At 42.7% G+C, this 21,951-nt stretch overlaps 1 protein-coding gene across 1 annotated transcript in view; it reads left to right on the top strand.

The window, feature by feature from the left end:
- Positions 1-21,951, top strand: part of NRG3 (neuregulin 3) — a 561,068-nt gene that overhangs the window by 174,853 nt on the left and 364,264 nt on the right. The window lies entirely within an intron of this gene.

Below are 21,951 nucleotides of genomic sequence, written 5' to 3'. Positions count from 1 at the left end.
AATGACCATAAGACCATACAATCCTGGTCTGTTCAAACGTGAAGGACATTTTGAACATGAAAGAAAGTCTACCTGACTTTAAATAAGTCCAGTTTTTAAAGCTCTGGGGTCCAAAGGTCCCTGTTGCTGAGGCTTTTGCCATTGGACAAAATGTATTAATTTTCTGCTTAATGGGATCTGTGGCTGAATTCTTTAAAATCCCTAACCATGCCTGAGTATTCACAGAAATCAGTCAAGCCACAGTCTGTCAAAAATACTGATTTTAATGGACCCACTTTTCATTCCGCCATCAATTCAGTTTCTAAATGGTTAGTGCTTTCCAATAGGATTTTTTTTGGGGGGGGGGGGTGTTAGCCAATATATATTGCAAGTCACCATTCTGACCTTAGTAAAATTATAGCATAGGTGATTTTTCTTTTCTTTTTTTTAAACTTAATTTCCTCTTCCCTCCTGGTTTCCTTCCCTCCTCCCTTTTAAAAGTGTGTTTGAAAAATTGTACTTATCAATAAAAAAAATGTAATAAAACTTTTTTTAAAATTGGAATATATGTTATCTTTCAAAGGGACTCCAATAGTTGCGTAGCTGAGAAATTTGCCATGTAAACAAGAACTAGTAAAGTAGAATAAATTATTGTTGGTTGTTGTTTCTCTCTCCCCCCCCCCCCCACTTCCCATACTATCTCATTTTCTCTAATTACAGCAGGCTGGGCAGTGATTGGAGGGGATTAATAATTAAGCACTGCAAGATTTTATTTTGCACTGCTTTTGTCCTTAAATGAAAGATTTACATAGTTTGCAATATTTAATTAATTAGCCCTTATGAGAATCATAAAATAAAAGCATATAATTGTCTGTTTGATCCTTAAATGTTGTAACTGTTGTAGGGGGAGAAGAATGAAAGAGATGAATGAATCTGTGTGGGAAATTTTGCATTTACATTTGTAAGCTATCTATGGTTCAATACAGACCCAATGAAAGGAAAATGGGTTTTAGAACTGTCTGGAAATGGAAGGAAACTTGCTTCATAGCTAATTTCATTGAATCTCCGAATCTCTGAATTAAATGACTTTCTGAATAGCAATAGCACATGGACTTATATACTGCTTCTTAGTGCTTTCCAGCCATCTTTTACAGAGTCAGCCTCTTGCCCCCAACAATCTGGGTCCTCATTTTACTGACCTCAGAAGGATGGAAGACAACAGAGAAAAGCCTGCAGAATAACATCCATGGCAGTCATTTTAATAGAAGAAATAGACTATTGTAGTCATCAAATAAATGCAGTATCATATTTTTGAAATGAATAAAATCTCATTTATGTGGATTGGTCTGCTTGTACCTTAATGATTAGAGATGTATAAACAACAAGTTCAAGCTCAGTTGACTGCATCTTAAGAAATACACTTCTGTTTCTCAGTGTCTGTGTATTTTCAACCCAAATTAACCAAAACTAGGATGAAGGCCCTTCATTAAAATTTATGGACCATAATCTGCTATGTTGGCTTCAGTATGAGTTGGTGTAAGGGTAAAACAGAATATCTTCCACATCAACATGGTAGCTATGAGAGTGACTAGTCCAACATCTTCCATGTGTAAGAAAGAACCACAATCCAAAATATGAAATATTTCTGATTAAACTAAGAAAAATAAAATATAACAATAAAGGAAACACTGGAGTGCTAAAGTTTTATTATGTAATATTAATTTCAAAATTATTTTGAAAAGCTAGAAAATAGAAAATGTGCTCAGTTATAAAGACAGAATAATATAACATTATTATTATAGTATAATAAATATATATTATAATAAAATGTACTCAGTTATAAAGATGGAATAATATAGCTATATAACTATAAATTAATAAAAAAAATATAGAAGGTAGACTTTATGAGATCTGGAAAAATTAGGTCCAAAAATTGTTTTCATTTGTTCTATTTTATATCATTTGATCTGCCAACTGCATTTTGTGAATGCTTAGAAAAGACCATGGAGTTTGGTACCCTTGGACAAAGCTTGAGAATTTCATTTTCCTTGTGGCTAATACTATGTCCTGGGGATATTACAGTTTGGAACACCTACTGTATCTTCAGAAGCTGAAGTTCTGGAAAGCATCGAGAGACTCAACATTCTAGCTACAACTTTAGCCTTGAAAGCAATATTAATTTCCCATAAACGGGGCTGTCACAGAGAAGTGGGGATTAACTTATTTTCCAAAACACCTGAGACAGGACAGGAAGTAATCAGTGGAAGCTTGTTAAGGTGATATCCAACCTAGAAGTAAAGAAAAATCTTCTGTCATCAAGAACAATTAATCAATGGAACCAATGTGATGTAAGACTGATCTATAGTGCTAGACTCCATTTTTATTTTGTTTTAAAATTCATTAATCAAAATGTTTGAAATTTTGGATATTGTGCCTCCACTCTGAGTGTTCCCATAGTTCTTATCTGAATTGAAAAAGGAAATATGCACAATGAAATCAATGACAAATGTATAATATTAGAGTGACAATAGTACAGAAGGTTGGCATCAGTTCAGAAATTTGGCCTGCAGGAGTTAACTATATTCTTTAAGTTCTCCCTGCTCTTCCTCTGCGTGAATTTGCACTTCTTCTAGAGATGCACTTCAAGTTTTAAATAGAATAAGCTACATGATTTCAGCTTACAGACAAAGATAGCAACTGGCATAAATCTGCAAGTTCTTCTCTGCACTTCAGAAGCTGTCTTGAAACACTTTATTTAGAGTTTTAAGTGCTATATGTGAGCTAAAGACATTTTTAGAATATTCTCAGCAAAATATCTGAGCCTCTGCTCTTTTTGGTATGGGCTTAGAAATATGCTGTTGGTTATGAATAGAGCTGATAGTATTGAGAGAGAAAAAGCTTGTGCCACTAACATATAAGGAGGGAGATTGAAGAAGTGAATGTCAAACTGAATACATTTTTTCTTATTCACTGGTAAATATTCATACTGTATATTTTATCTTGCTCAGCAGCCACTCATCCCAGATTTTTATGAGGAGTGCTTCCATAACGCTGTCAATAGTCCTCAACCAAGATTTTTTCCGCTTGAGCTAAAATGTGGCATTTCCCCATAATCTATGAAAGCCAACCTGGCTGGTTGAAGATAGTGGGCATTTTGGTTGCCTTCACACATGACAGCAGAGCGTGATCAATTAGGTTACTGGAATGGCAGATGTCTTCCATAAAGTTTGGTCCTGAGTTTGATGTTCTTCAACTTTGTTGAGGAGTTTGATGAAGAGGTGGGTGCTCTTTACTCAATCGGATTTGCAGATGTCACAATCCCAGGTAAAATAGTTTTACCTGGGATTAATAAATAAGAGGAGCACAAATTAATTTAGAACTTGATAGGGTAGAAATGGGCAAAAAATACAGAATGACAAGAAAATAAGATTGAAATAAGAATGGTGAATGGTGCTTTGTAACAATATCAGTGAAAAAGAATCTTTGGGGCTTCAGTTATTAAAAGCTAAATAACCATACCTGGTGATAAGTATCCGTGGATGAGTCCTTGAATGCATCTGACCCAAGACAGGAAGTCCTTCTTTTTGAATGTGTAAATCTGCATTCTTGCACAGAGCAAGGGGTTGGATTTAACAGTCAAAATGTTTCTTTTTGACTTGGAGAGTCTATGAAATTTCAGTGAACACTTCAATTTGCTGTTCATGGAAATTTTAGAAAGATTGACTGGCTGATCTTCTGAAACTAATTAAAAGACCAAAAGGTGTTCCTAAAATAGAAATTGTCCCAATAAATGTGCTCATAATGGACTTCATTCCTTCCATTAGGAAGAGTATGGACATTGCCATATATTGATCAGAAAATGGCAACATTGACTACCTAGTTATAAAGCAGACAAAAATGTTTGGCAAATGTTCCTGGGCAACTTCCTTTGTGAATTTGGGTAACACAAATCACATAACATTAATTAATTAATTAATTGATTAAACCTGTTATAATTATATTCCATTAATTCTTTAGCCTGTTTACACACCAAGATGTTTTAATGCTTAGTCTCTGACATTTGTAACTTAAATTATTTTCAAAACAAACTTTAAAAAATAAGCACCGTTATTTTTATAAAAGTTGGAGCTGAAATACTTTTGGGGCACAATAGTGGCTTGATTTTGGCAGTATACTAAATGTTTACATGGCCTCAGGATATCCCAAAATATCAATATCCCAATGTGCTCAAATTAATAAGCAGACAAGCAAGCAAAGTTCTTCTGAATTTACAGCAGACTGTATGTAATGTGTCCTCATCTGCTATCGGAGATTAACCTGGCAGATTTGAGGGCTCCTTGGTGGTCTCTGAGCTGAGTTGTTTTCTTGCAGACATTTCATTACCCAACTAGGTAACATCATCAGTGCTAGTCAGTGCCAGTGTTAGCACTGATGACATTACCTAGTTTGGGTAATGAAACGTCAGCGAGAAAACAACCAAGTTCAGAGAGCATCCAGGACCCCCTGAGCTACAAATATTCTCCTTTATCTGATTGATTGATTTTGTTGCAGAAAATAAAAGGACTTAAACATTTCAGGATCAAGGAGAAGTTTATTTGGCAGCCAGGTTCAGAAAAGCTAGTCAAAGGCAAGCATGTAACTTCTGAACAACTCTTCTAATGGAAGCACACATTCTTATACTTTGTCAAAAACAGCACAACACGGAAATATTTAACCCATTTCTGATTGGTTACTGTCTTGCTTCCCCTTTTGTCTGGGCCGCAGGTATTTGAGCATGGAGTCTCATAATGGCTACGTGGCTTTGTGAGAACTTTAGCTGAACTTAGTGGTTTTGGCATTCACACTTCCTGTTCTTTCGCAAGCTTCAAACTCCATCTTTTACTTTATAATAACAAGATGAAAGGTACCCCAAGAGGCTATCCAGCCCGACCCCATATGATCACTCTTAATGTCCAAATCTCACCTTACGTCCTACTTTAATTTGGTTGGCTAGCCTACATTTCTTCTCTCTTTCTGAAGTAAGGAGATGGTTTTTCTAAGGAGCTCACTTACTTCTACTAAGAAAAAAAAACAAGTTTGGACTGGACTTTAAGCCCTGGGAACGGGAGAAGAACTTCAGAGGGACAAAGAAGGGCAGCTGTTAGAATAAGGGGAATAACAATTTAGACATGAATCTTGTGGGCTGCTTGATTGGCAGAGCATTCAGCCAATGAGAGAGGAGGTGAAGGTAAGCCCGCTCACAAGGTCTCTCTGGATCTTTCACCTGGTCTCTCATATTTATGTTTCAAGCAGCTATTGCCACATTTGACCGCCCAATGCCAGGAAACTCCTTCTGTAGCCTCCACTGCTTTTGCTAAGCTTCTGTGATGTTCTTTGTTCTCATTGATTGATGCTGATGCAAAGATCTTAACAGTGGTGTTAGCGAATAGATTACAGCAAACGGTATCATTTGTTATTAAGAATGATCAAGCAGAGTTTATAAGCAGCCGACAACATTAGGTTAGTCATAGATTTAATAGACTCAAAATAAAACAGAGATCAATTGATGATTTTTATCATTAGATACTTGAAAAGCCTTTGAAAAAAATATATAAACAGTGTGTGGTTTGCCATAGTAAACAAGCTCGGATTTCTTTTGGAATTCATAAAATGGATAAAGATGTTCAATGAGTTGCCTGCATCTAAAATAAAGGCTTTTGGCTATTTTCCTACTATTTAAAGGAACGAGACAAGGGTGTCTAGTTTTACCCTTTCTTTTTAATATCCGCATGGAACCCTTGGCTTAGGCTGTGAGAAAACACATGGCCAGTACATAAAGCGTAATAGCAGGCAAAGTAGATAACAGCAAGATCTGGCAGAGGCAAAGAGCATGAATATTGAAGAAAGGGACTGAAAAACTCATTCTAATTGCACAAGAGCAAGCCTTAAGAGCAAGTACGTGCAAAGCCAGAATTAAGAGGATAGCAACAGATCACAAATGACCCCTTTGCAAGGAAGCTGAAAAAACAGAGCATCCCCTGGTCAGCTACTGCAAGATCACACAGACTGACTACAAGCAATGGCATGACAAAGTAGCAGCAATGGTGCATCTGCAGGAAACATCATTTGCTTGCAAGCAAGAACTGCTGGGATCATAAAATAGAGAATGTCATAGAAAATGAAAAAGCTGACGTTCTCTGGGTCTTTAAACCTCAGATAGGCACCTGTCACATAACACCCTGGGTTTAACAATTGTAAATAAGAAAGACAAAAGTAATGTCTGGATGATGGATGTGGCACAGTGGTGCGTTTCAATTTATTTTACTACCGCTTCGCTTGGGCGTGCATGCAATGCTTCTGCACATGCACAGGTGGATGGGCGGAGCCTCTGCCACTGCCACTACTGGTTCACCCGATCTGGGGCAAACCAGCAGAAACCCACCTCTGATGTGGCAGTACCCAGAAGCAGCAGAATAGAAAAAAGAGCTGGAGAAGATAACAAAATGCAAAGACTTGCAAATAGAAATAGAACAACTGTGGCAAAAGTACTTGGTACCAATAGTAATAGGTGTCTTAGGTGCAATCCCAAAACATTTGGAGCACCACTTGAACACCATCAGCATTGGAAAAACCCACCATCAATCAATTGCAGAAGGCAGCTTTATGGCACTATGGATAGCTTAAATACCTTCAACCCCACCATACATTAACAATTATCTATCCAGGTCCCTGCTAGGTGGATAAAAATACCCAATCCAGTTTAAACATCAGACTGGCTGTAGGATCAATTGCAATAATAACAATAATACTGTTTTTTATTGTATTGTATTGTATTTGGTTTATTTGTATGCCGCCCTTCTCCAGGAGGGACTCAGGGCGGCGAACAACTCAGGGGGGAAAGGGAACATAAACAACAGTACACATAATTAAAATACACGAAAATCACACAGCCATACCAGTTGAGAGGGGAGGGGAACTCATCAACCCCAGGCCTGCCGGCACAGCCAGGTTTTGACGGCTTTCCGGAAGGCCTGGAGAGAGGTGAGGGTCCGGATCTCCGCAGGGAGTTCATTCCAAAGGGCCGGAGCTGTTTTGCTCCTGCTGCTATTGTTTTTAAGTCCAAAGGCTTCCTGCTTGTAACAGTTTTTTTTTAAAGATCTAAAACCTTCTCCTGACAAGAAATAGAGCTGGAAGGGAACTTAGAGGTCTTCTGGTCCTGCTCAAGTCTATACCATTTCAAGTGGCTGTCCAGGCTCTTCTTAAAAACCTCCAATGATGATGCAGTATTCCAGGCTCTATAAAGCAATACAAGGCTTCCCTTGATTTTGGTTCTGTGCCTCTGTTTATTCAAGGATTGTATTAGCTTTATTTGTCTGCTGCCACACATGGTTGGTTCATATTTAATTTAATCCACTAGGACTCCCAGTTACTGGCAATAAGCCAAGTTTCACTTAATCTGTACTTGTATCTTTAGTTTCTCCTGCCTAACCCTTTGCTTTTATCCGCATCAAATTTCGTTCTGTTGGTTAGAGTTGGATATTCTAAGTAGAATGCAGAGACAGATCGGCTTCCTTGTAAAGTGAAAACCTTCACACAATGCAGTTGGACATCAGGTTAGGGTTGGTTTCAGAGCAAACTCCTGTCCATAATGGTTAGTTAAACTGAAGGGCGCAGGTGACAAGGTACTCTCTGTTGTTCATGCTGCTTGGTGCTAGGAACATTTTCTTTGCTTCTGGGAATGAGAAATGACAACAGAAAACAATAAGTAGCACTGAAGTTGTGTACTGTCTTGTGCAAGCTGAGTGAGAACAGCTTGTATGCAAGCAAGCAGTGTACATGTCATGAGTCACATCCCCTTCATAGTTTGTTGTCCCTTTAACAGAGCTCAGTGTACCGTGATTCAGCAATTTCCCTTGATGTTCTGGTGCCACAGATGCATAAAACACTATTCTGTTAATTCCAGTAATAAACATGTTTCGAAATTGTCTGTTGATATATCACCAGGCATGTCATGTGTTTGTGTCAAAGTATTTTTTTTAAAAAATGTCACAGCTCTGTTTAACAGCATCAAAGTCTTTTGATGCTTCAAAGCACCTGAAGGCAGCAAAAGAAGCAATGGGTGGAAACTAATCAAGGAGAGAAGCAACCTGGAACTAAGGAGAAATTTCCTGGCAGTGAGGACAATCAATCAATGGAACAGCTGGCCTTCAGAAATTGTGGATGCTCCAACACTGGAGGTTTTTGAGAAGAGATTGGGCAGCCATTTGTCTGAAATGATACAGGGTCTCCTGCTTGAGCAAGGAGCTGGACTAGAGGACCCCCAAGCAATGTTCCCTCTAATTTTTTTTCAGTGTGAGCGGAAAAGTATAGTGTTTGAGCAGCACAGTTTCATGCCTGAGCACCTAAGAGAGCCACAGTTTGAACTGCTGTCACGTCTGCTGGACATTTGCGCAACATTCCAAGCGTCAAGCGCCAATTGCTAGCGAGGTTTCAGCCTGATGAATGCCAGGCATGAAAAGTGCCACTCAAAGACTATACTTTTCCGCTCACCCTGAAAAAAAAAAAGGCTCTCTGCTCAGCTTTTAGATTGTTAGACTGGCTAGAGAGAGACATGGCACCAACAGGGTCCTGGCCTGGGTCCTGGCATTTTGCAGGCAACCTGTCCTCTCACATTCCTTTGGAATGCAACCCATCACATGTGAATTAGATTTTGCCAATTATCCTATTAAAAGATAACGCTATTATTCTAAAATACGACTAACTCGATATTAAAAACTGTAAATATGTAATGCTGATAAATAATAGCAGTAATTGTTATTTAGTATGATTAAAATCAGTATTGATATATCAATATAATATCTATCGAAATTGACAATATACACTAAAATAACAATACAAATATATAATGTGGAATATAAATGTAATAAATATAATATATAAATGCAACATAAATGTAATAAAATAATTTATCATGAAACTATCCCCCTTTAAAGTAGTAAGATCAATTAAATAGTCTAGCAAGTTTGGACAATATGCTATATGTTATGTTACTTAAGAATATATATACCTCAGAATCAGATACAACATCCACATCATTTCCATCATTTCCAACTGAGTCAATAAAATCATATGCCATGCCAAAACTATTTTAAATAAAGATATGAAATTAATCAAGTATTGCATTTATTTTTCAAAATGAATGTACAATTTTTTTATTATTTAAGTTTTGTACCCTATATTTTCTAACTAACGTTAACTTTAAAAAGACGTTACATCAGACTACAAGTAATTAAATGAAGACTAAAATAAGTGTTTTGGCATATTGAGCTTTTTATATTTCTTTCTTATATTGCTTCCTTAGTTGAGAACTTGCTCCTCAGCTTACTTACGCATTAACTGTTTGTTGCTTTTATGGTTTATTCATTCACTGCTCCATCTACAGTTTTTTTCACAGGGGGCAGGGCTTCCTTCCTCCCTCCCTCCCTTCCTTCCTTCCCTCCCTCCCTCCCTCCCTCCACTCCTTTGGCCACCAATTTTGATCCAATTCTCTCTCTCTCTCTCTCTCTCTCTCTCTCTCTCTCTCTCACACACACACACACACACACACACACGTTCTTTGTGGGGGGGGGTTAATTACTCCGCCTCACTGCGCAAAGTCGGCTCAGCATGTGTTCGGCCCCCACTTACGCCGAATCAAATCCGCGGCCGGCGGGACCAGGGGGTTGCATTTCAAAGCCGCCAGTCCTCTTGCTTCTTCTCTTTCACCAGCAAAGCTCCCGCTGGCGCCTCCGCCCATGGCAGTGGTGCCACTCCCTTTACGCGGAGCCCCTGAGCTGGCTCCCGCATTATCCCTCCCCCTTCCTCCTCTGCCGTGCTTTTGAGGCCGCGGGAGCTAGTAGGAAAGCAGCGGAGGTGGAGGCGGCGGCAGGGGTAACCCAGAGCCCAGCTGAGGTGGAGTCAGCTGGGCTCTGGGTTACCCCTGCCGTCGCCTCCACCTCCGCCACTTTCCTACTAGCTCCCGCGGCCTCAAAAGCACGGCAGAGGAGGAAGGGGGAGGGATAACGCGTGGAGGGAGAGGCACCACTGCCATGGGCCGGGAAGCCAGCGGGAGCTTTGCTGATGAAGGAGAAGAAGCAAGAGGACTGGCGGCTCATCAAAACAAGACTGGGGAGGTCCTTTGCGGGAGGCCAGTTCTAGCCGCCTGCAAAGGACTTCCCCACGTTTGTTTTGGTAGAAATCTCTGCGCGGCAGTTAGAAACTTCTGCACGGGGATTTCTTTCCATGTGCGCGGCTGCGCACGCACGCACCTTAGAGGGAACAGTGCCCCCAAGTCTCTTCCAACAGAAGAGAACAGAATAATACTGATATCTGCTCTAGGAGCCATTGAAACAATATGTTTATCTACAACAAAACTCATAATTGGGAAATAATCCTGTCTCCCAGAGATATATTGGCAGAAGCATAATGCACACATCTCCTATGGCTTTAGCTTAATTCACATCAGTTCACACCCCACCAGCTCTCACAACAATCCATGACCAACATACCTTCTCCTCTTCACACAAATCTTTAGTTTTGAGGGAGATCTACAGATGTCTTGGACAAAACTTTGTTTGTTTGTTTGTTTGTTTGTTTGTTTGTTTGTTTGTTTGTTCGTTCGTTCGTTCATTCATTCATTCATTCATTCAGACATTCAGACATTCAGACATTCAGACATTCAGACATTCATTCAGACATTTATTTACACATTGACACATTTAGACATTTATTTTACCACCCATCTCGTATCCAATGACTTTGGATTGTTTCCAACATAGAAAACATTAAAAAAAAAACATTAATTAAAAACTGCTATGGGTGTTGTTATTTTTAGAATACCCGACCAGCTGATTTCAGATTTCTTCTTACATTGCAGTCTGTAGGCTTTGCTGAGATACAGATGACATTTTGTTTTAGAAAAAATGTAGAAGGGAACATAGCAGACTGAATGCAGCACAGTATCTGAATCCTGAAGTTTGCATTCTGTTTGCAAGTTAATTGGAAGTTGGGTATCTTCAGTGTGGTTACTGAAAATACTTGCCAATCCTTTGGTTTGGGTTTTTTCTTCCTTCTGCTTTACTTCAGAAAGAAAGAAACCAATCCATGCAAACTTCAATATCTTGTTTTGCTGCAGGATCCTCTGTGGTCTATAATGCAAGAATGCTTCCCAATAGCTTTTGAAGGCACAAAAGAAGATATTATTGACTTTTATTTATGAAGGGAAATAAGCTGCCCTCTGTAACATGTTAGCAGCCTAACAGGGTGGGTCCAAATGGAAATAGTATGATTGCATTAGTAATATCTTATGCCAGAAGAGAGAAGGTTTCTTAATTACTTTTCTTCAAAGTACCTTTCACACTTACACACACACACACACACACACACACACACACACACACTCCATACATTACACCATCCCATTCAAATGTTTATCCAGCCTATTTTTGACTGCATAAACACGGGGTAATGTTCTTGCCTTGGACTAGAAGACCTCCGAGGTCCTTTCCTGTTCTGTAGATTCTATGTGAGAAAACTTCCAGTGATGGAGCATCCACCACTCTGAGTGGCGAGCTGTTCCATGGATTAATTGTTCTCCCTGTCAGACAATTTCTCCTAGGTTGGATTTCTCTTTGATGTGTTTCCATCCATTGTTTCTTCTGCTTTCTTCAGGTATTTTGGAGAATAAGCCAACCCCGTTCTTCTTTGTGGCAGCTGCTCGTGTCCCCTCAATGGTTCTCTTCAATAGGCGAGATAATGCTAGCTCGCTCAACCACTCATCCCACAATGTCAGATGGCTGGGACCAATGGACATAATCAAAGAGGGTGTTGATGACCCTTATTATCATGTTTTATTTGCATAACCACAGAGCTGGCACTCAGATGGACATAGGAAAAAGGGACAAATTATTCTTTTATTAAATCCAGGGATGGTAGAAATAAAAATTGTAATAGGTGAGTTCTTCCTTTCTTGCATGACCCATTTCACAATCTTTTTCTCTATGAATCATCTTCTCTTCCTTTTTCACAAAAATCGCCCTCCTACTTTTCTCTATGGGTATAATAACAGCCAAGAAAGATACATTGCTGCTGCGCATGTGCGAGAAACGGAATGGCGGCCAGGGCTCCTTCATCGCAGAAGATCTGGCGAAAAAAGCTCTAGGAGCCCGTAGAATCAGCCTCTCATCGCCCTCACCAGGGTCCTCCGGGATGCTAGAAACTCGGAGGACCTGTACGAGCTGCGAGCTGAAGAAAACCGACGCCTTCGGCCGAGCCGGGATTTCAAGTTCTCCAACGCGGCTGGGCGTCCTTGCTGGCGGGCGCGGCGGCCGCGGCGGGCGCGGCGGCCGCATGGCCATGGTGGAGGAGGGGGCGACGAAGAGTGCTTTATGGTGGTTTCGGCGGTCCCAGCGGTGGCTGAGCACCTCAGGCGATAAGCGTAGCAGCTCCAGGGTGGCATTGGGAGCGGAAACAAGTAAGGACGTGGCGTGGCGGCCTCAACAACGGAGGGGTTTTTCGCCCCCCCCCTTATCTTCATCTCCACAAGCTTGGAAGCCTGGAAAACATCTCGGTGGACAGAGTGGCGGACAGCTCAGAGAACTGGGGGTTTTTATGGTGACTTTGGCTGGGCTGAGGACTTATCATCAGTGGTTGGAGTTGGGAAATACGAACGGGGGCTTTGTCCGGCTGAGGCAAAGCGGGCGGCTGACTGGATACGCCGTGGCTGGAGCCTTCTCCGGATGCCCCTCCCCTCCATATCTAACTCGGCTTTACAGCGACACCATTGTTTTTAACAACATTACTCCCCTCATCAATGCTGTCCCCCTCTATCAATACTGCTGCTGGCATTGTTACCATCTCTTCCAGCAATATAGTCCCCCGTCCCAGCACTGGCTCTTTTACCAACGCTGCCTTGGTTACCAACACTGCTCACTTTATCAACGCTGCCTATTTTATCAACATTGGTTCCCTGCCGCTTGGGACTTCGCCTATCAGATTTTCCTCACCTATAGACCTAGGGCCTGTGATCCTGTCTGTCTTAGCCCTGACTATTACCATCATCACCACTGGTCTTATTCCCAGAAGGACATTTTGGTCTGGGCAACAGATGGACAGTTGATAGCAACGAACCGAACTCGCACCTAAAAACTTTTAACTAATTGCGCAACCATTTTAATTTCTATTCTTTCTTTTCTATCTTCTTTTCTCCTCTCTTAGTATGGGCTATGTATGAGGTATGTATGAGATGAATGAATGTCCCACTTTTTATAATTATATTGCTGTATATTTTTGTGTTTTTAACGATTACGTGGGGACTGTTTGGGGGAGTGTATGAGTATGTGTGATTCGGAGGACCTGCCGGGAGTTGCGGGGGCTGGAGGGGTGGTTGGGGGGACCAGAGACACGGGAGAGGGTCGGGGTATTGCGGTCGTAACAGGGAGGGGCAGATACGGCGGGGACTTCAGGGCAGGCCATTACCGGGGAAGGAGGGTTCGCTACATTACAGAGATCCCTCCTTCCGGCCCTGGGAGTCCCACTCCAAGACCAGATGGCGGGAGTAGTCAGGACCCTGGTCTCAGGCTGTTGTCGCTAAATGCCAGGTCTGTTGTTCACAAAGCTCCTCTCGTCCGGGACTTAATTATAGACGAGAGGGCAGACCTGGCATGTATTACTGAAACCTGGCTGGGCCCAGAGGGAGGAGTCCCCCTTGTAGAGCTGTGCCCAGAGGGATTTCAGGTGCTGCATCAGCCGAGAGCCCAGGGAAGGGGTGGGGGTGTGGCCGCTGTTATCCGGGAGTCGTTAGTTCCTCGCAGGGTCCCTGCTCCGGAGATTGTCGGGTGTGAGTCTTTGCTGCTAAAGTTGGACCTCAAGGGTCAAGTGGGTTTGCTGCTAACGTACCTACCTCCCAACAGCGTTGCAGCAGCCCTCCCCTCGCTCCTCGAGTCGGTAGCCGAGCTGGCGATTGAGTTCCCTAGGCTGATGGTCCTGGGGGACTTCAATTTGCCATCGCTCGGTGAAAACTCTGATGGGACGAGGGAGTTCATGGCTTCCATGACAGCCATGGGCTTGACCCAAGTAATTCGAGGCCCAACCCATACAGCGGGACACACGCTTGACCTTGTATTTCTCTCGGAGCAGTGGATTTATGATCTTGGTCTGAGGGGGAGTGACATCATACCCCTGTCGTGGTCAGACCATTGCCTGCTGAGGCTCGACTTCCGGAGGCCAAACCCCCACTGTAGGGAGGAGGAACCGACCAGGTGGTTCCGCCCCAGGCGTCTTATGGAACCAGCAAGGTTCCAGACAGAGCTTGGGGTCATTCCTGACACTTTCGCCCACAGTCCGGTGGAGACTCTGGCTGCTGCGTGGCACTCGGCAGCGTCAGAGGCCCTCGACCGGATTGCGCCACTGCGGCTCCTCCGAGGCGGCGGATCCCGGAGGCCTCCTTGGTTCACCGAGGAGCTCCGGGAAATGAAGCGCCGGAGGAGATGCCTAGAGCACCGTTGGAGGTCCGATAAGTCCGAATCGAACCGAGCAATGGTAACCACCTGCACCAGGGAATATACTAGGGCTCTTAGGGCAGCTAAAAGATCTCACATAGCCTCCCTGGTTGCATCCGCTGAGTCTCGTCCAGCCGCCCTGTTCAGGATAACCCGCTCCCTATTAAACAAAAGGGAGACGGGGGAACCCCTGCAGGGCAGAGCGGAAGAATATGCCCAATTCTTAGCGGACAAAATTGCTCGGTTTCGGTCGGACTTGGACTCCACACCCGCAGTTCCAGCCGAGACACAGGGGGACCAAGTAGAACAGCTCTGGGTTGAGTTCCAGGACGTTATCCCCGGGGATGTGGACAAGGCCATAAGAGCTGTAAGTTCCTCCACCTGTGTTCTGGATCCGTGTCCCTCATGGCTGGTTGCTAACTGCAGTGAGGTGACACGAGGCTGGATCCAGGCGGTTGTAACCGCCTCCCTTCGGGAGGGGAACTTCCCCGCCTCATTGAAAGAGGCGGTGGTGAGACCCCTCCTGAAGAAACCATCCTTGGATCCAGCTGTTCTTAACAGCTATCGCCCGGTCTCCAACCTCCCCTTTTTGGGGAAGGTTGTTGAGAAGGTGGTGGCCTTTCAGCTCCAACGGTCCTTGGAGGAAGCAAACTACCTAGACCCCTTCCAGTCTGGCTTCAGACCCGGTTACAGCACAGAAACCGCGTTGGTCGCATTGATGGATGATCTTTGGAGAGCCAGAGATGAAGGACATCCCTCCATCCTGGTCCTCCTTGACCTCTCAGCGGCTTTCGATACCATCGACCATGGTATCCTTCTGTGACGACTGCGGGAGGTGGGAGTGGGAGGCACCGTGCTACGGTGGTTCTCCTCCTACCTCTCGGACAGGTCGCAGTCGGTGTTAGTGGGAGGGCAGAGATCGTCCCCAAGGCCCCTAAACTATGGGGTGCCGCAGGGTTCGGTCTTATCCCCCCTGCTATTCAACATCTACATGAAACCGCTGGGAGAGATCATCCGCAGGCACGGGATTAGATACCATCAATATGCGGACGATACTCAATTGTATCTGTCCGCCCCGTGCCAAATCAATGAAGCGGTTGACGTGATGGGCCGGGGTCTTGAGGCCGTTATGGACTGGATGAGGATTAACAAGCTTGTGCTCAACCCAGAAAAGACCGAGTGGCTGTTGTGTTTCCCTCCCAAAGATTTGGCCAACATTCCAACACTCAGGCTGGGGGGTCAAATTTTACACCCCTCAGAGAGGGTTCGCAATCTGGGAGTCCTCCTGGATCCACAGCTGTCATTCGACCACCATTTAGCGGCTGTGACCAGGGGGGCATTCGCCCAGGTACGCCTGGTGCGCCAGTTGCGACCCTACCTGAACCGGGAGGCACTCACAACAGTCACTCGGGCCCTTGTGATCTCTAGGCTGGAATACTGCAATGTGCTCTACATGGGGCTGCCCTTGAGGAGCATCCGGCGACTTCAGTTAGTGCAGAATGCGGCCGCGCGAGTGATCGCGGGTGCACCTCGGTTCACCCGCATAACACCTATCCTCCGCGAGCTGCGCTGGCTACCTGTCGATCTCCGGATGCGCTTCAAGGTGCTTTTACTCACCCATAAAGCCCTACATGGCAGTGGATCTGGATACTTGAGAGACCGCCTTCTGCCGATTACCTCCCTACGACCTATAAGATCGCATAGACTGGGCCTCCTCCGCATTCCATCGGCCAGCCAGTGTCGGCTGGCAACTACAAGGAGGAGGGCCTTTTCAGCAGTCGCCCCGACCCTTTGGAACGAGCTCCCCGTTGAGATTCGTACCCTCTCCACCGTCCAAGCCTTCCGCACAGCCTCGAAGAACTGGCTCGCCCGTCAGGCCTGGGGATAAGGACCGTTACCCCGCCCGAATATTGAATGTATGGTGTTGATTTTATTATATGTTGTCGTCTTAATGTCGTATTCCCCCTCCCTTGGTTTACTGTGAGCCGCCCTGAGTCCCCTCAGGGAAAAGGGCGGCCTACAAATTTCAATAAAACCTATAAAACCTATAAACATTGGACAGTAATTTAGTAGGTTAGAGTCACATGAGACCACAACTGGTCATCCTACTTTATTTTGATACTTTAAAAGATTAAGATTAAAGAGTGGCAGGCCGCTGCCCCTTCTTGAGGATAATGTTTCTGTCTGCTTCTGAAAGAAATCTGTCATGCAGAAGCTGAAGTGGCTGTTGACTATAATCCCGTCTTAGAAAAACAATTTTCAAAAGTCTGTCATTCTGACCCCTCCATAAGAATAGAATGAAACAGAATGAAAAATAAAAAGTTTGGCCAGAACTTTAAAGCCATTCTATTGGCTGGTATTGTTTTTAGCTCCTGTCCTCTGCAATTCCATCAATTATGGCATCTTCAAAGAACATGTATCTTCAAACAAGCCATAACTTATTGTGATGTGTGACCCTTATTCAGTGCTGTAGAAATTTAGATGGAGGTGAAAATGACCCAATTCTTAGATCAATCTAATCAGAACTAGATTTGGATCTAATATAAGATAGTCAGTGTCTCATGTACATTACGGTTCATTTTTTAAGAGTGAAGAGGAAAATTTTCTGGATTCTTTTTTGGGAAAAAAGTGCTGGATTTTTTACTGTTTCCCAGGGAGTGGGGGATCCTGAACCTTTTAATTTGCTGTTTTTAACATTTTTTTTTTGATAGAAAAATGGAAATGTATGCGGTCTTGATTTTTGGAAAACTGTTTTTGGTTCTAGGTTTACATTGCTGCTTTAGAACAGGTGAACGGTATTCTTCTTATCTAGGTTTATTCTTACAAAATCCCCTTTCCGTATACTAAAAATCTTAATTTAGTTAAATAAAAACTGCAATTGTCCCTGAAACATTTTGTCAATATTTCCTATCATTTTGGAACCAGAAGAAACATAAAATGCTTAAACTTTATCAGTTTGACCAGTTGGTAGAAATAAATATTTTTTTAAAAACTGGAGATTGAAGTTTGAAATGATAAAGTCTGATGAAGCATATTGATGTGTTCTGGCTTTAAATTCCTTCACATATTTCTATTTTTAAGAAAAAGGGCTGAAGAACACCGAAAAGAAAAACAAGACTCATTACTTAAAACTTTTGCTCTTAGATGCTGTATGTTTAGTCTTCATTTGTGAGCTATTAGTTATCAAAAGCTTTGGCTTCTTTAGAGATTTTCATTTTTATTCACTTAATATTTCGATATTGGGAATTGATAGTTTGCAAAGACGGAAAGCGCTTCCTAACCTTTAAAATGTTGATTTTCAGTGCATTAGGAATATTGTAGCTAAAATGCCCCAATTGCAACACTGGTAAGAGGATAAAATGCAACAGTGCATAAATATTGTAACTTGCTATATTGTCTCTTTAAATGAATTTATTTATTATTACCAATTTTGTTTTTCTAGATTTAAGAGAAAAGAGGATACAAAATTACCACCTTAATTTTCCTCCCACCTTCACAACCTTAGCTCGTGTTTCCCTAAGTTTTCTCATCATTGTTACTTTTAGATCACCAACAAATTAAGTAGCTTTCAATAGTCAGGTACTAGTATTCCAGTACCAACTATCACCCCTGCTATTTGATCATATATGGTTGTTAAGAATACAGATTTATTTGTGGTGACCATGCCAAGAAAGCAACTTGGGTGAAAAATTAGATTTGTGAAGGGGTCCTCACTTAGGAAGCTGGAAATTAAGATTTATTTGTTTCTATGAATGGAATGAGTGGTTACAATTCCTTCTGAGACTAAGCATAGTTTGTCCTGAGTCCCCTTCGGGGAAAAGGGCGGCATATAAATGTAATAAATCCAATCCAATCTAAATCCAAATCCAGTCCTCTATTTTAGGTGTTCTTGCAACCTGTTGGTTGTCTTGCTAATAAGGAAGAAGTTGGAAGGTTTAAAAACTGGGAAAAATAAACTGAACTGAAAGCTTACAAATTCCATACACCACCATTCATATCCACTGCATCCTTCCCTCTGCTAGGGCTTGTAAATATCACAGATCTAATATTCATTAAGCATAAAGCTGAAGTGCTTTACGTCACGTAGACATCCAGACAGAAGAACAGAGTTGGAAGGGACCTTCCAGGTCTTCTAGTCCAACTCCCTGCACAAGCAGGAGACCTCATACCATTTCAGACAAATGGCTGTTCGGGTTCAGTCTCTTCCTAAAAGCCTCCAGTGTTGGAGCATCCACAAGTTCTGAAGGCAAGCCATTCCACTGATTAATTGTTCTCACTGTCAGGAAATTTCTCATTTCTAGGTTGCTTCTCTCCTTGAATTAGTTTCCATCTGTTGTTTCTTGTGCTTCCTCTTCTGGTGCTTTGGAGAATAGGTGGTCCCCTCAAATGCTGGAACACTGCTATCATGACACCCCTAGTCCTTCTTTTCACTAGACTAGATATACTCACTTTTTTCAAGTATTCTTTGAATGTTTTAGCCTCCAGTCCCCTAATCATCTTTGTTGCTCTTCTCTGCACGCTTTCCAAAATCTCAACATCTTTTTTTGTAAGTAGGTCATCCAAACTGGATGCAGTATTCCAAGTGTGGTCTTATAAAGTCTTCACAAAGCTTTAGTAATTCCATTATTTTTCCCCCAATTACTCAACCTGGATTAATTGGCAGTGATACAAATATTTTTGGGCTGATTATGCCAGTCCGGCAGCTACTGATTATATCATCCCAGAAGCAGAGAGAGGAGGTGGGGGGTGTTTGGGAAGCTCTGTTTGGGTTTGCTACTTTGACGCTAGCAGCCTTTCTCAGTAGTGGTGCACTTTGAAGAGAAATCAACAGTGTCATTTGAAGCTTGTGGGTTGCCGATTATCTCCTTCCTTCTCCTGAAATTTGAACTATTACTCCCCAGAAAAGTGATGGGGCTGGGAAAGTTTCACTGATTCTGTGATTGTACCAACATATCCCCCCATAGTTGGCTTTCTGCAAAGGTAGGCATCTACTCAGGGATGGTGGTGGTGTGACAGTTATCTCTAGCTGAAACTCACAGCAGCAGCACCTGCCAAGCTGACATTAAAGGGGAGCTTCTTAAAAATCTTGACAGGGAAGTTGTTTTAAACTCCAGAAAGTTGGATGACATCTCAAATCTTCCAAACACAGACTCCAAAAGCTTTATTGCATCAGGTCGGAAACTCACTAGGTTTCCTCCTCCTCCTCCTCCTCCTCCTCCTCCTCCTCCTCCTCCTCCTCCTCCTCCTCCTCCTCCTCCTCCTCCCTCCTCCCTCCTCCTCCTCCTCCTCCTCCTCCTCCTCCTCCTCCTCCTCCTCCTCCTCCTCCTCCTCCTCCTCCTCCTCCTCTTGGCTGCTGGAGGGGCTGGTGGCTCATAGGCCACAACATGTATTTCCATTTGGGGGCAGATCAGAGGTGGGTTCCTACTGGTTCAGACCAGTTCGGCCAAACTGATAGTTGTATAGCAACATGGGTTGCCGGAACCGGCAGTGACCCAGGCCTATGATGCCCCCAAACTGGTTCTCCGTTCAATGCCATCAACACCACCATCTTGTTTTTAAATTCTGAACAAGTTTAATTGAAGTGTGCATGCGTGCACAGCGCGCAACCAGCACACACAAGCCAACCAGCAGTAAAGCCAGCTGGAACCCACCCCTGGGACAGATGCCAGTTGTACACCTAATTGTAGTAGATGTATCCTCATATTTATTGTTACTCTGTTTTGACAGACATATAGACTTGGAGTTCTCTGTACTATCCAATGCCAGTCTTGGAATCCAGACTAGTATTTTGTTTTTAATCCTACCTATAAGCAACACCCTTTCTCACCCTCTCACCCCAAATCTGGCTGAGAAACTGGAAACTTATCAACAAATATTTTTTGTGTGTGTGTGAATTAGAAATTGTGGCTGAATGTGTTTTGTCTTCTGTTCCCAGTGCGGGGTACCCCAGTGGTGAATCCGCTCTTTTATGCACAATTTAGTATTGGAAAGCCTAGATGTTCATACAAAGAAATGGATATATCCAAAGAGAACAGATTTGCATATGGGCTTCGCATCATCTTGTGTCCCTCATGTTTTGCATTGTTTCTTTATAATAGTTGCTTCCCTTGAAGATCAGCTAATTATGCTACTCTTCTGTGAGAAGTAGCATAATTTAAGCCCTAGATGAAAAATGGGTTATGGCTGAGAGATCTACCCCATCTTTCTGACTGTGGGCTTTGTTACTTCTTCTTCTCTCTCCCAAAAAATTGGGCCTCCAAGCTCCTCTAGTTTCTTCTCCTGTTGAAAATGCATACATTCCTGTTCTTGGACACATTAACCAATCCATTACTCACCACTTAGAGACAAACAACCTGCTCTCTAACAAGCAGTTTGGTATCAGAAAAGAAATGCCCTGTAATCTGCAACTCCTACACTGCAAAAACATATCGACTATATATGGTAAAGCAATAGATGCAATTTACATAGACTTCTGCAAAGCTTTTGATTCAGTGGTACACAACAAACTACTGTTAAAACTAAAATCTAATGGCATTTCCGGATCCTTACGTAATTGGATAGCTGTGTTCCTATCAAACAGGCAACAAATAGTCAAAATAGGGAGAGCCCTATCAAGCCCTGCACCAGTATTAGGACTCATGCTCTTTCTGATTTGCATAAATGACCTTTGTGATCATCTCAAAAGCAGCTGTCTCCTCTTCGCTGATGATGTAAAACTATTCAACACCACTGACAATGCTGTTGCCCTTCAAAACACCATTGACTATGTGTCTAAATGATCAAACAATTGGCAACTCCAAATCTCAAACAACAAATGCTCTGTCTTACATGTTGGCAAAAAATAATAATATCAGAACACCAAATGCAAGCTAGGCAAATACAACCTCGTAGACAACCCTCACTCTGTCAAGGACCTAAGAGTACTCATATCAAATGATCTAAGGGCCAGAGCTCACTGTAACAGCATTGCCAAAAAGCATTAAGAGTTGTTAACCTAATCTTGTGAAGCTTCTTCTACTGTAAATTGGGGCATACAAAACCTTTGCTAGACCAATTCTTGAATACAGCTCGTCTGTCTGGAATCTGCACTCTATTTCAGACTTTAACACAATTGAGGGAGTCCAGAGGTATTTCATGAGAAGAGTCCTCCACTCCTCTATCCCCAACAGAATATCTTATGCCACCAGGCTTGAAATTTTGGGCTTGGACAACCTAGAACTACACTGCCTATGGTCTGACCTAAGCGTAGAACACAAAATTATATCCTACCTCTCAATGACTACTTCAGCCTCAACCACAATAATACATAATACATACACAAACATAAATTAAACTGCTCAAACTCGATTGCAAAAAACACGACTTCAGCAACAGAGTGGTCAACTCCTGGAATGCTCTACCTCACTCTGTTGTTACTTCCACAAACCCCCAAAACTTTAACCTTACACTGTCTACT

This window comes from Thamnophis sirtalis, unplaced genomic scaffold, assembly GCF_051295495.1.
Source record: "Thamnophis sirtalis isolate CommonGarterSnake01/CBP01778 unplaced genomic scaffold, rThaSir2_p1.2 scaffold_15, whole genome shotgun sequence".
NCBI classification, from domain to species: Eukaryota; Metazoa; Chordata; class Lepidosauria; order Squamata; family Natricidae; genus Thamnophis; species Thamnophis sirtalis.
Note: the sequence above shows the minus strand (reverse complement) of the source record. Positions and strands in the feature narration are given on the sequence as shown.